We start from the raw sequence: 8,957 nt of genomic DNA on the forward strand, positions 1-8,957 counted from the left end.
CAAACTTCCCTCAGCCACATTTTAAAGAAACCTCTATCACACCGGGAGTTGAACCCGGGTCCTCCTGATCAGCAGGCCAGCACCATGCTGACCATGCCACTGAGCCCCCAATAAAATACCGGCTAAAACTTCTACTGTATTTTATTTCTTTACATGTTACAAAAAATGGGAAATTGAACTACCATGCACAGACTAAACTAAATTGTCATATACCTACTAATGTCGCTTTAGGAGGAGATATTTCGAAATTTCCTGAGCTACTTGGAATACCTAAGCCTGCAGTTTAATGCTAATCATGAACAAGTGCTATGGAAAGAATATAGAGCAGGTGCTACTTATATAAAGGGAGAAAGTAAAAACTGCAACTTAGTCTGCTATCCAACAGAAGGACTTAAACGACTAACCATATATTACATAAACTTAACACACTGAGTGACACAGAAACTAAACATATGATACAAATTCTTTATGAAACTTATAATGAGAGTACAAATGACAAAATATACACTGCACAGGAAGACAGTACAGTACTCTGGTCATATCTTCTGTGAGAACTCTGAGAATGAACGCCTATCTGTTGTACCGATTTATAAACGGAAAAGATGAATCGCTAAATTTGATCCACAGTAAAAAATAATAATAATAATAATGAATACATAAAACAATACAGACAAACCATATAGACTACATGTCCACCCTAAACTGACAAAAACCTGGCATCTCTCCACCTTGAATGCTGAGCTGTTTCTCGAGATAAAGACTAGATTATCATGCAAATCACAATGAAGATCTATGGGGAGGATGCAAAACCATAATACTGTCTTATTCTGCCACTTAGACACAGGAACTAATTAAGCAGCAGAAGGACTAAAATTTGTCAAGGTGAGCCAACTACAATGACACAGATGAAGTCTGAGATTATATAATGTGTAATCATGAACTGATTGCATCATTCAGTAAAGATTACAAAAGGAAAAGCTATCAAATCTGAAAGTGTAAGTACTATACAAGATATGATTAACCTTGTACATCCATATTCTGAGATATGCTTCCTATATCATAGCCTACACACAAATTCATCCCCCTCAACAGTAATGGTATATTCCTGCTGTCTCCTGACTTCCAATCAACTTATGAAACCTCTCTCCTAATTCTAGAAGGTATGTTAAGAGAAAATGTGAATATTGATGAGATACAATTTGGGTTTATGTCAGGCAAAGGGACCACAGATGCCATATTCATTGTTCGACAGTTTCAGGAAAGAAAATATAGGAAAGAAAAGGGAATTGTACTTTGTTTTTGTTGATTTAGGGAAGACCTTTGACAGAGTCCCTAGAGAGGTGGTGAAGTGGGCAATGAGAAAGCTTGGGATCAAGGAGTGGCTGGTTAGGGTGGTTATGGCCATTTATGTGGGTGCTCACACCCAGGTAAGTGTGAATGGAAATTTGAGAGAGAAGTTTTCCAAGAATGCTGGTGTGCACCAGAGGTCAATTTTGAGCCCCTTGTTGTTTATCATGGTACTTGAAACCCTCTCATGTGACTTCAGAAATGGACTCCTGTGGGAGATGATGTATGCTAATGATCTGGTGTTGATTACAGAGAACGAAAGGAAGGCGGAGGAAAGATTTGGGAAGTGCAGAGATGGTATGAAACACAAGGGCTCAAAGTAAATGCAGATATTACTAAAGTGATGGTGTATAGGGCTGGTGGCAGTACTGTCAAAGAAGAGGGAGAGTGGCCATGTGAGATCTGCCACAAGGGCGTGGAAAGTAATTCCATCTTGTGCAGTCTGTGATAAGTGAGTGCATAAGATATGCAGTGGTACTAGAGGTACACTGCGAGATAATGCTGATTTCATGTGTGCTGTGTGTTGAGGAGAGCAGGTGAAGACTGTCAGGCATGGAAGGACTGACCTTGTTGGTGAGTCTCTCGAGTATGTGGAAGAGTTTTGTTATTTGGAAGACATGTTATGTGCTGGAGGTGGGGCTGAAGCTAGCTCTGTGGCTAGAGTGAGGAGTTGTTGGAAGAAATTCAGTGAGCTGTTGCCTCTCCTGACACTGAGAGAGCTTCCCCTCTGTGCTAAGGACCTCTGTATGTGTCATATGCCAGGAGTGCAATACTGTATGGTAGTGACACTTGGGCAGCAAAGGAAGAGGATATTTGCAGGCTTAAACATACAGAAATGACAATGAGTGGGTGGATGTGCAGTGCGTCCTTGAACGCGAGGCCTGGGGGGCTAGGTTTATGACTGAAGAGTTGAAAGCAAGGATGGGACTGGAATGTGTTGTTATGACGAGGAGGTGCTGACTGAGATTGTCTGGACATGTGGAAAGGATAGCAGCTGACAACTGGGCGCAGAAAGGGATGTGTAAACGTTGGGGGTAGGGCTGCGAGAGGCAGACCAAAGAAGAGCTGGGATGAGGTCAAAAGAGTGTGACCTCAGGGATAGGGGACTGCATAGGGAAGTTGCCAAAGATCTAGCAGCATGGATATCACTAGCACTCAGAAATTTTATGCTATCCTTAACCATGCTATACCTAGATCTAGGTTTGGCTGCAATTATTTGGAGAGGGAACAAAATGATGAAAATTCCAAACCTGAACACTGACAGAAGTGCCAAACCCTCCTGTTTTGTGCCCATTTTGGGCCTGTCTGAACCTGAATCCCTGGGTTACCCACAGCACATCCTACCAACTCAGTTCCCTGGCCAAAGCAACAATTCCCTACATCGTCATCTGGGATCCACTGGAACATGGCTCTGGTACATGACCTGCTCCAATGTGCCATTTCACTCAACCTGTGAAAAAAAATATCATTAATACCATCATCACCATTTGGGATTCATCTGCTTAAGGTTTTGGAATAACAGGTACACCTAACGTGCCACAGCAACAATAATAATAACTATGAGGTATTGACATCCTTGTAATAAGGTTTGCTAAAATTACAAGCAAATTCATAAGCAACAACAAATGGATGGGGTAATAAAAGAGGTACAAGGTAGGGTAGTGGATGTTGGAGTGGCCCTGGTGAGGGAGGATAGTGTTTGGAAACTCCCTGTACTGTTGTTTGCAAATGATACTGTGTTGTTGAGTGAATATGAAGGAGAGCTGCAAGGCTTGGTGGATGAGTTTGGGAAAGTGTGTAAGAAACGGAATCTAAAGGTGAATGTAGGGAAGAGTAAAGTGATGGTCTTTGAGAGAGGTGAAGTCAGTGAATGTACAGCGAGGTTGGATGGTGAGGAATTGGAAAATGTGAGTACGTTTAAGTACTTGGGTAGTGTGATGAGTAAGGATGGAGGTTTGGAGGGTGAAGTGCTTGAAAGGGTACAGCAGGGAAGAAAGGTTGCTGGTTCTTTGAAAGCAGTGATAAGAAACAGGGAAGTGAGCATGGAAGCGAAAAAGTTACTACATGACAGTATTGTGATACCAACTCTAACGTATGCAAGTGAAGCTTGGACGTTGTTGGAAGGACACAAGTCAAGAGTGAGAGCAGTGGAAATGAGTTATTTAAGAGGAGCCTGTGGAGTCACATGGAGAGACAGGCTGACGAATGAGGATATAAAGGAGCGTTGTGGTGTGGATGTGGATGTGATAGGAAGCGTTATGAGGAACACACTGAGGTGGTTTGGCTAGGTGGAGATGATGGAGGGTCAAAGACTGACGAAGAGATTGTATGTGAGTGAGGTGGAGGGGGGAAGTGGGAGGGGGAGGCCGAGGATGAGATGGGGGGATGGGGTGGAGAGGTATGTGAGAGAGGGTGGTGTGAGTTGGGAGCGGGGCAGTGAAATGGCTGGGGACAGGGCGACGTGGAGGCGATTTGTTTGTGGCCACCCCAAACGGGATTGAGGCGTCTGACAATAGATAGATATTAATATATATATATATATATATATATATATATATATATATATATATATATATATATATATATATATATATATATATATATTAATGATCTGATGCTTAACTTGCCGTATTTCTGGACGATTTTATTCACCTTGAGAGAGAGGTGTTATTTTAAAGGTAGGAACATCTCCAGGTCTCACTAAGCTGAATAAAATCTACAGTTGTCCTTATCAATGGTGACTTCAGAATCAAACCACCCCAGGCTCGTATTCTCGTCGGGTAAGGAGGCTCCCTAGCGCCTCTTCCATAGCGATTTTTTTTTTTTTTTATTGCTAGCTAATATCCTTTTGTACGGTATATATGCAGAGTATGGCGGGAATTATTTATATAACACAATAGGAGAGCAAGGCGTCGTAAGCAAAATAAATCGCTTAGGGAAAGGTGTTACGGAGCGTCCTTAACCTGTCAGTTGAATGCAATCGTTTGGCGTTAGTACGGTCCACACCGTCTTTACTCCATCCACCTGAATTTGGTCCAGATTTTCATTTTACTGCATATTTCCAGTAGTTTAGTGATTAAGACTATGGCTCCACATGCTTGCCATAACACTTCTTCGTGACTAGGACCATAATCTAGTGTTAATCTCTTGCTACAGCTCAAAAATGAATATGGATATGCCAATTTTACGAAAAAGTGGACAGAACAATATTTCAACTAATACCTAATGGCCAATGATTACAATTCAACTGAGTCATAGGAGCCTGTGTTAATATATAATTACGAAAATCATATTTAAAAAATACCTCAAATAGAAAAAAATTACCCCAATTCACGAAAATACATAAGGTTCAACAGGGACACAAAATTATGGGATTTTGACACGAATGAGATTGGGAAATTACAAAAACGATTCCATAAAATATAAGAATAATAGATAAAAACTCACTCTCTCTCTGACTCCACGCCTCCTTCTTATTTTCTCCTTCTGACACATTTCTCCTTCAAAACACAAAACACAATTTCAGTCTCAGTATATTTCCTCTTTCCGTGCTCCCTATCCCATGTATTTTTCTATTTCTTCTCCCACTCCTTCCAATTCTTTTATTTTCTTTCCTCCCTCTCCCTTCTATTCTTCTCTTTCTTCCCCTCCCTCTCCCTTCTGTTCTCATTTTCTCTCCTCCCTCTCCCTTCTCGTCTGTTTCTCCCCATCCCACTCCCTCCTATTCTATTTTCTCTCCTCCCTCTCCTGTTCTCTTTCTTCTCTTCCCTCTACCTTCTGTTCTCTTTCTTTCCCTCCCTCTCCCCTCTATTCTGCTTTCTTCTCCCTCTTTTCTGCTCTTCCATTTCTTCTTCCCCCTCTTCCTTCTATTCTTCTATTTTCTCCCTTCCCTCTCCCTGCTATTCTTGTTTCCCTCTCCCTTCAAATCTCCTTTCTTCCCTCCCTCTCCCTTCTATTTCCTTCTCTCTCTCTCTCTCTCTCTCTCTCTCTCTCTCTCTCTCTCTCTCTCTCTCTCTCTCTCTCTCTCCACATTTTCTTCCTCCAAACACCCACCAAGAGAATAATGAGTATAAAATTGCCAGCAAGTTTCTCAATTTCCATTTGGTCGAGCTGCCGTCCAATCTGGTCATGCCAGCTGGGACCCGTATACTCGTAGGTATAAGAGCAGTTCGTAACGCTTTGCCCTTGGAGATTTATCCCGTCTAACGCACTTTATTATGCTCTTCTGAGCCAATGGAGGAACGGATTTCGACATTACGTAGATGAAAATACCATAAAAGACAATATGAGGTGCAATATAGAGAATAAACCGCCTAGAAAGCAATGCTCCGGTCTACGCCAACCAGAATAAGCAACCCAGTCTGGCCCAGCTGATAGAGGCCTCGTTCGAAAGTATTCCTGGAACTCCGACCTCATCTTCAAAAACTCAACTGGTTATATTTTTTTCAAACCAAATCAAACACATAATACCTTCAGTCTCAATCAAAATTTATAATATGCATGTCTGAAATGTGTAATATACATATATATATATTTTTTAGGTTTTTGTTTGAAATTAAAAGGACTGGAATGCGTGGCAACGTGCAACAAGTGAAGGGCGGGAAAGCGAAACTGTTTTAGGTAACTCCTACCTCGCCTTCAAAAATTCAGACTAACAGATGCTCCCGCTCAAACCAAACATAATACCTTCACCTGTAACCGAACTTTATAAACGAGCATGTGTGAAAAGCATAACCTATATTTTTTGGTGTTTTTCTTGGTGGTTGAAAGGAGTCGAATGCGAGAGTCAAGTGAAAGGCGGAAAGCGGACGGAACTCGGTAAATTTCGTTACGCCATAAAGTGTGAACTGGTCGCTGGGATAAGAAGGGGAAAGACGGCGAGTGGAGAGTTATGGAGAGTCTGGGTGGGGAAAAAAAGGGGGGGGGGGTGAGGGGGGGAGATGTGGAAAGTTGGGATGGAGAGGAATGGAGTAACGAGTATGGAAGAGTCGCGATGGGGTAACTGTGCTCAATGGAGAGGTATAATGTCAGGATAGAGGGTGAAAAAATGTGGAGAATTAGGGAGGAAAAAGAAATGAGAGAGAGAGAGAGAGAGAGAGGAAAGGAGAGTTTGGGCAGTCAGGATGTAACAAAAGGAGTGATGGGATATGAAGAGGATGAGTGGAAAGCTGGAGAGATGGGACTGAAAGCTGTCTTGTAACGAGTCTATGAAGAATGGCAGAGGCAATATGGAGAAAGGGAAATAAAGCTTAGACAGTCAACATGGAGAATGGAGAGTTGCCAAGGAAAGAGAGGGTAGCGATAGAAGAGGGTGGGGTTAGGAGAGTAAGAGGAAGAAAGGAGGCAAGTGAAGAGGAGAGGAAGCGAGTGGAGAAGAAACGAGGGAAGTGGGGAAAAAAAAAGGAGGGTAGTGGGGAAAGTCAGGGTAGTATGTGTGCGCAACAGTAAGGATGGAGGAATCGAGGGATGGAGTTGCAGATAGTGAGGATGGAGGAGAGGCGTAAAGTTCAAGACGATTTTACCTGGGAATGACACCTAGCATTGATGGCGTTAACGATGTTCTATCCGGTTCCCTAATTCTACCGGTGCGAACAGAGGGAAGGAGGAAACTAACTATGTCCAAGATTCTAACCGACACAACTGAACTATCTACAACTACCCATTATTCTCTTTTAGCTTGCATCCTGACTCTCCTTTACTTTCCACCCAAATTCTCCCACTTCCCCTCTGCCCTGACTCTCTCTCCTTCTCTCTCATGCTTCTCTGACTAGACAATAACTTTTTCCTTTCTAATTATGTACGGAAAATCGATTGGGCCTGTATGTCTACGTAACACACACACACACACACACACACACACACACACACACACACACACACACACACACACTCACTCTCTTTCTCTCTCTCTCACACACACACACACACCAACGAATCCCCTAACATCTGTACTATTGTGTTATAATTGCCATCCACCTACAGCATCGTCATTGACCTCATCCACCTGTTCATACTACCACTACTACTACTGCTAATAATAATAATAATAATAATAATAATAATAATAATAACAGTAACAGCAGCTATTGAGTAAACAAAAAGGGTATAAACAAAGTAAACAGATTAATCAACACTGTAAAGATGACTATAATGAAACAAGGTAAAATTAGAGGACAGTTATTGGCAAGGAAGGTGGAGGCGAAGATGATGGTAACCTTACAGCAGCACACAGGTGAGAGGCGCATCTGTGGAGGATTAGGGGGGAGTCAGGGAGAATGGGAAAGGGTGAGGGGGGAAGGAGGACGAGGAAGGGAGGATAAGGAATTATAAGCAAAGGGAGAAGTGAGGGTGTGGAGGAGAGTGAGAGAGGTTTGGGGGGAATGGGGGTTGAGTGAGGGTGGGTATGGATAAAAGTGAGAGTGAGGGGCATGGAGGTGAGTGAGGAGGAAGGATGCAAGGTGAAGGCTAGGGAAGGTGCGTCAGGGGAAAGGGATGGGAAGAGTGTGAGCGTGAAGGATGTAAGACCGTGAGAGGCAAGGGGGAAAGGTGCGGGCTACGAAAGAGGTGTGTGAAGGCGAAGCGAGGGGACTGAGGGGTGTAGAAAGTGGGGTGGGTGTGAGGAGGGAACTGTGAGGGGAAAGGAGTGAGAGGGAAATACGGTGACGTAAGGATGAGTGTGAAAGTGAGGGCATGGCAGTGTCTGGGGAGATAAGTGTGTGTAATTCACCGGGTCGGTCAGGGTCACTTGATGGTCGTGATCGTCAGCTTTTACCCTCCCGGAAGGGAGCTGAGAGCTCATATAGTCCGATCTAAGGGCAAGGCTGTGACCTTCACACACCCACACACCCGTCCCCTTGCTCAAGGGGGACAGTAACCACCCACTTCGTTAGTGAAACTTTTCGCAACCTGAGCGAGGCGCGAACTCCCGTCCACCAGTTGGCAAGCGAGAGCGTTACCACTGCACCAGCGAGCGGGGTGTGTGTGTGTGTGTGTGTGTGTGTGTAACAAAATAGGGTAAGCGAGTGGAGATGGGTGGTTTGGAAAGTAGGTGAATGTCACGTGCTTACTCATTATTATTATTATTATTACTGAACACTTAATCATTCTTTCACTACGTTAGTCATGCTGCCAATCTTACAATGCCTAGCCTATCTTGCATACTCCACTCCCTCCACTTCACCTCTAATGCATTATAAACTCTATCTCTCTCTCTAACATATCGATCGAATTCATGTTATTTACAGGGAAAACTAATATTTTTCCAATAACCAGGTCAACAGAGTTGGCAAAAGACTGTAATGAGCAACCATGCCGAGAGAGAGAGAGAGAGAGAGAGAGAGAGAGAGAGAGAGAGTGTGAGAGAGCACATGTTCAGTTAGAGATTCAGTCGTGATGGTAGCAGTGATAGTGTAGGTGGCAGTGGCTGTAATGCTGTACTTCTTTTACCGTACCCTCATCCAAAACTGTTACATCCTCATACTGAATGTTGAGCTGTAAGCAGAGATTATTACTAGAATGTAATGCAAGTCACAGAGACGTGCTACTGAAAAGATGTGCAACATTATCTTATTTGATCGATGAGGTGCAACAAGAAATTAACCCCGGAATAT

Source organism: Coenobita brevimanus, chromosome 112, assembly GCF_032717465.1.
Source record: "Coenobita brevimanus isolate Jiangsu-jjx chromosome 112, ASM3271746v2, whole genome shotgun sequence".
Taxonomy (NCBI): domain Eukaryota; kingdom Metazoa; phylum Arthropoda; class Malacostraca; order Decapoda; family Coenobitidae; genus Coenobita; species Coenobita brevimanus.